Source organism: Phoca vitulina, unplaced genomic scaffold, assembly GCF_004348235.1.
Source record: "Phoca vitulina isolate PV1807 unplaced genomic scaffold, GSC_HSeal_1.0 scaffold100, whole genome shotgun sequence".
In the NCBI taxonomy this organism is placed as follows: domain Eukaryota; kingdom Metazoa; phylum Chordata; class Mammalia; order Carnivora; family Phocidae; genus Phoca; species Phoca vitulina.
The window spans coordinates 1,537,419-1,544,018 of NW_022589803.1; positions in this window are offsets into that span (position 1 = coordinate 1,537,419).

The following is a 6,600-nucleotide window of genomic DNA, read 5'->3' on the forward strand; positions in this document are numbered from 1 at the left end:
CTCAATCCCAGGACCCCAGGACCATGACCTGAGCGGAAGGCAGACACTTAACCAACTGAGCCACCCAAGCACCCCAAATAAAAATCTAAAAAAAAAAAAGATGAAGTGCCAGTTTGTCCATACTCTATAGGCTTTCTGGTTTTTTTGTTTTGTTTGTTTGCTCATCTGTTTTTATCAAAAGCAAAATTATAAAAGCCAAATATTGTGAAGTTGTAAGGAACCATGTGTCCTTTGGCATTGCTAATAGTGCTGTCAATGAATCTACTGAAATCTGGCAAATGTGACAAACCAGTCAGATGTGTTTTGACTCAGTAATTCCATTACTGGGATTTGGGGGGGATTTTTTATTCCCTAGACAATAATCCAAGAGAGAACAGTCACACGGAGAAAGGTATTTGTACCAGCACTATTTGAAATCCCAAAAAGAAGATAAATAGCCCCCATGCCCTTCTTTAAGGAATGGTCTAGCAAACTTGTAAGTCAATACAGCAATTACAGAGTCTTCATGTCACTACCCCCCACCCCCATGCTTTGATCTTCCAACATGCAAATCCCAGCCCCCCTTGTGAATCAGACAGTTTTCTGTCCGCTTCTCCGGAATGACATTGCCCCTTCTCTTGTCCCCAACACTTGCCAGGAAGTTCCTGGAAAAGCACAATGTGTGTCTTGCTCATTTGGTACGCCTGCCACCTACATCAGGCTCGGGTACAAAGCCTCTAAAAAGGCTAACGTGGGTCACAGACCCACTACATCACCATCACTGGGAGCTTGTTAGAAATGCAGAATCTCTGGCTTAAGAGGGTAAATTTTGTGTTATATATATATATATATGTATACACATATATATATATATACACACATATATATATATATGTTACCATGATTAAAAATTAGAATGCAGACTCTCAGGACCCACCCCAGACATACTGCATTTCAGCAAACACATTTTAACAAATTCCCAGGTGATTTGTTTACATTTTGAGATGTATGTTGGATGTATAATTACTCTTAAAATATAAATTCCCCTCATTAGTTACTATTTCTAATCATAACGTATACTTTATTTTTCTCCCTCACTGTGGGAGGCTGCTCTTTATCTTCTCTTGGACTCCTTCATCTGCACGAAGAATGGAGAAATCACAGTGGCAGCTGACAGACTCCAAGGACAGCATGATGCCATGGCAACGTCTTCCATCAGTAACTTAATTTCATCTCTGCTTTTACATCTTTCTCTCCTCAGCCCTGAAGCTGGGAATTTTTTAATTTGGAAAGAACCGAAGATGGCTTGTGGTTGCTATGCCGACAGCAACGGCACTCTTCCTAATGGGCTTGAATCTCATAAAGGAAACTTATCAGCAAATCAGAGAATTTTAACCCCAAGGAGCTACAGAGAGACTTGATCCCCTCGCTTCGGGCGAGGAGGGCCCTGGGGCTGGGAGCTGAGGCTCCCTGTCTGCTGCATGGCAGCCTGCCAGCCTGCTTTGAAGTCACCCCTAAGCAAGCTGCTCGGCCTGGCCAACCCAAGGGGTTTCGGCAGGGTTTGGGGACAGAAGGCAGGCTAGAAGCCCCTTTAGGAGAATTGCTTTAAGTGCTTTTTTTTTTTTTTTTAAACTGAGCTTTATGCCCAACGTGGGGCTTGAACTCATGACTCTGAGATCAAGAGTTGCATACTTGACCAACTGAGCCAGCCAGGCACCCTGCTTTTGGTCTCTTTCTGCCCCCAAAACCCAGTGTATTCGCTTGCCTAGGGCTGTCAAAGTAACACAGGCTGGGTGGCTTAAACATTACTGTCTCACAGTTCTGGAGGCTGGAAGTCCAAGATCAAGGTATCAGCAAGTTTGGTTTCTCCCGAGGCCTTTCTCCTTGGTGTGTCGATGGACAGTCACCTTCACCCTGTGTCCTCACGTGGTCATCCCTGTGTGTGTCTGTGTCCTAATTTCCTCTTATAAGGACACCAGTCAGACTGGATCAGGGCCCATCCTAATGACCTCATTTTGACTTAATCACCTATTTAAAGGCTATCTCCAGATACAGTCACATTTGGAGGGACCCAACTTAGCATATAACAACCGGCCAGACCAGATCCTCTGGGGAGGTGGACAAAGCCCTAGCCCTCAGCCGTCTCTGAGTGTGAGAGCCTGTGCGGGTCCAGCTCCAGCACATGACCGCGGACGCACCATCGTGTTCACACACGGGGCTGGAGAGTCTCCCATGGGCCCTGAGACAGCTGCAAGGTCCTGGATCCCATACGGCAATCCACCTTCGACGTGTATAGCCCGATCCATTCAGCCGTGTCGGGCTCGAGTCCGTGATCACCAGGCAGGCCTGCCAGCAGCTGTACCACACTGCTGAGCACCAAGGCACTGTGCCATCGCGCACCAGGGTCTTGGGGACTCTGCCGTCCCTTCTCCTCCACGGTGCTGCCTCCGGTGCACTGAGCATCCCAGGGGCAAGAGCTGGGCGTCTTAGGGCTCGTTTGCTCTTCAGTCGTCCTGCAGGAGTGGCTCATTCAGCAAATTATGTCCCAAGCACTGCAGATACAGCTGAGGACAAACCAAAACCCTGCCCTCAGGTGGCTCACATACTGGTGAGAGGAGATGGATGATGAACCAAACAGAGGAAAACACAGACCAGTTGTGGTGATGTTGGGGGGGTGTTAAGGAGGAAAGCCAAAGCTGAGTGAGGAGGGAGAGGGAATGGTGGGCAAGAGCCCCTGGTCCGCAGGGCCTGGATGAGACCGCTTCTCTGGTGAGGATACATTCGAGCAGAATCCTGAAGAAAGAGGGACCTTCCAGGGGAAGGGACAGAAAGCACAGAGTCCCCTAGAAGGGGCAGCACGGGGGTGGTGTGTCTGAGGAATAGTAAGCAAAGGGAGGTTGTAGGAAAGAATTTAATCTCACCCCCAAAGAGTGGCTTTTGTCTTCTGCTTTTGGGAGGCAGTTACCAAGCTCTACCAGGAGTGCCTGTTGGCCTGGGGGCCTTGCAATAGCCTAACAATGTGATTTCAAGTAGGGGCACGGCGCCAGATGATATTCAGGCTGGAGCTGAGCACACAAGAAAGACCAGCATTGTGATGAGGGGCTGCAGACTGAGATCGCGAGGAGGACACTCAATTAATCACACCTGTGTGATGAACACCAATAAAAGCTCTGAGCACCGGGCTCTGAGGAGTCTCCCTGTTGGCTGCACTGTGCGGGCTGTACCTCATGGGTGCCAGAGAGGAGGCTTGTGTGCAGCTCCAAGGACGGAGGCAGCTGACAGCTCAAGTGTGGCACTCCCCTAGACTCGCCCCCTGGGTGCTTTTCCTGCAGCTGGTCTTAATCTGCATCCTTCCTCTGCTGTAAACTGTAACCGTGAGTAAACAGCTCTCTGTGAGTCCCTCCAGGAAGCTGTCAACCTTAACTAAGGGTCAGCTTGGGGACTCCCAAACCTGCCGTTGGTGTCAGAAGTGGAGGTGGTCCTGTGCGGACTGGTCCCCCCAAATGTAGTTGGCCAAATGCAGGGATAGAAGTAGGAAATCAGGAGGGACGGGGAGGTGCCAAGTCTTGGGGGGGGCCATTGGAAGGACTCTGTTTTCTTAGTCTGGCACAATGGAAAGCTCCTGGAGGCTTTTGAGGGGTGACAGATCTGGCTTTTGTTCTCAAAGAGTCAATGTGTGAAGAGTAAAGGAGGCAACCCTTGCTGCTCACCTGTGGCAGTCATCAACATGAGAGATGAGAGTGGCCCAGGGGCTGGGCGCTGGTGGCAGGAGAGGGACCTGCTGAGGGGCCACTGAGGCGCCGCCGTGGGGCATGATGGGGAGAGCCGAGGTGAGGGGCTCGGAGGTTTTGGCTGGGCTGGAAGTTTGGCTGTGCCTTTTACTGAGGTGGTAAGAGCTGTAGCTTGATTTAGGGCACACTGGCTTTGAGGTGTCTCCTAGAGCTCCAAGGGTGGTTCAGAGTGGGTAGATGGACTTGGAAACCTGGGATTTGGGGGATGCGGGTCCATGCTGAGGCGCACCCTGGGAGGCATCAGGTTGTGCAGAGTGCTGCTTGACCACCCATGAGACATGGCTGAACGCAGACATGAGTTCTGGCAAGGAACAGGTGGAGCGCTTGTGGAAGGAGCCCGAGAGTGGGAGGAGCCCAGCTCAGCTGCTCCTGAGCAATCTTGCTCTTGAAGAATTGGAGAGAAGCGTGGTGATGGAGAATGTGGATACGGAGATGACACTGTGTCTCCTGTCCTGATGGGACAGCCCAATAATGTGGGGATTGAGGACGCAGGAGAAAGAGGGCGCTGTGACTGAAGCCGACTGGCCAGCATGCAGGGGGGCAGGCCCCACGTGCAAGTGACATGCAGGTCTTAGAGGACAGAGCAATGTGTGCATGGTGGTGGGGGTGGGCGGGTGGAAGGTTTAGTGTGGAAGCAGCAAGGAATGTTCTCCTGCTGATGTTGACGTCTTCGGTAAAGTAGGACACAGAGCTCGTACAGGCAGAGGGCAGGGGGAGGTATGGAATCATCCTCCCGGAAGGTGGGAATCTGAATAGCCACAACAGGTGGAGCAGGTGTGGGGTTGCCACAAGGACTGTTCTAGAAACTAGTCTCCCCAAGGGAAAGAATTTCTTCAGCCATAGAGAGAGTCACATTTACCCAGGACCAGGGTTCGCTGGGCAAGTCTGTGATGTGAGAAAGGTGCTAAAGGGAGGTGAACAGAGGGAGGAGGACAGCCACCAGGTAGGTAGGTGGTGAGGACAGTGAGTTGTGTGGCTCCCAGCGCAGGTAATGACAGCTGTGGTCCTGCTAACAGGAGGGGGCCAGAGCGCCCAGTGGTGGCCCAGAGTGGGCTGTTTGAAACTGAGCTTATGGAGGGTGGTGACAACAGGGACCAGGCAGTGGGTGGCCGACCGCAGGCCATGGTTGATAGATGCCTCATGAAATCACATAGAGAGTCATGTGCAGGATGTCGTCAATAAAATAAAACTGAAAAGGATAGACAGTATTAGGGCATTACACAAGACAAGAGTATGTATTAAATCATGAAACTTTTCTCATGTATGTGTACTAGATCATAATGTAAAATTAGGGTTTTTAAAATTTAATTTAATTTTATTATGTTATGTTAGTTACCATACAGTACATCATTAGTTTTTGATGTAGTGTTCCATGATTCATTGTTTGCATATAACACCCACTGCTACATTTAATACATGTCCTCCTTAATACCCATCACCAGGCTAACCCATCCCCCCACCCCCAAAATGGGTTTTTAAAGCTTAAAATTTGCAATTTTAACTGTTCTTAAGTGTATGAAGCCACAGTGGCATTAGGTACATTTACGCTGTTGTGCAGTCATCCACACTATCCCCCAAATTTCTCATCACCCCAAGTAGAAACTTTGTACCCATAAAATGTATTCTTTACTGTGGTCATAGTTTAAAACATTTGAAAGGCACTGGTCAGTGATCAGGAAGGGGGTCCATCTTAGGGGTCATGTAGAGGACAAGATCCTTGCAGGAGAGGGGACAGTGAGCTGACAGGCCAGGGCACTGGAAGGATCCTCCGTGATTCACATACATCAATTCCTTAGATTTTAAGGGAAAGATGTGTTTCTAAGAATGAAGCTAGGAACCACAATGCAAAGAACAATAGGAAATCTGGTGCTAAATTTTTCAAAGAATGAAGGAATCCAAAGAAACGGAGCAGAAATCATTGATGTGCCTAACCACCACATAGTTATTTGGGTATGTTAAGTTTAATATTATCTGCAGCCACTAAAATCATTCATTAAAAACTGCAATAAGGGAAAAATGCCCCTTCTCAAAGCAGGATACAAAATTATATTTGAATCACATAAAAAATTAGGATTTTTTTTCAACAGAGGACTGGCTGAGAAAAGATATTTGCGGTAGCAAAAACAATAAAAGCTTAATATTTAAGACAATCTAAGGAATCTCTGAAATTCACAAGAGAAAGGAACTCCCCTAACCCCAGTTGGAAACTGAAGATCTGAAAATTGGAAATTGAAGATATGAAAGGCTTAATAATTAAGAGACGCTAACGCTCATCTGAAAAACTCATCTTAAAAACGATCATGAGTTCCTACTTTGCAGCCAGGTTTGTAAAAGGAGGAGAGTTGGAGACATTGCTAGGAGAATGGCTAAGTTCTGACAAATGGACAATATCCAGAGACCTTCTAAGTACAGTAATAAATCAGATGCACATCCAAAGACGCTGAGAGATCTTTACAGATACACTGCATTGCAAAAGAGAAACAAGATCTAAAGGATGCTAACACGTATAAAAATGTTACATACATTGTGACCTCAACACTGTGGTTTCTAAAAAATGATGTAATTTAAGAAACAACCTATAAAGGAAAGCTGTGCGACCAACAAAATAATGACATGAGAGTCGTGGGGGGGAACGGAGTGTGGACGTAAAGATGGGACGGTCTGCCTGGGGGGCCGGGAGGGCCACCCGGAGAATGGAGCTTCCTGTCGAGTCCGATTTGGGGGTTCTGGAGCAGAGGAGAGCCAGATGCAGATACAGAGGCTCTCAGAGCGGCTTGGAGAGTTCGGGGAGGATGGTCGGGGTGGGCGAGCACGGAGGACCCCATATTCT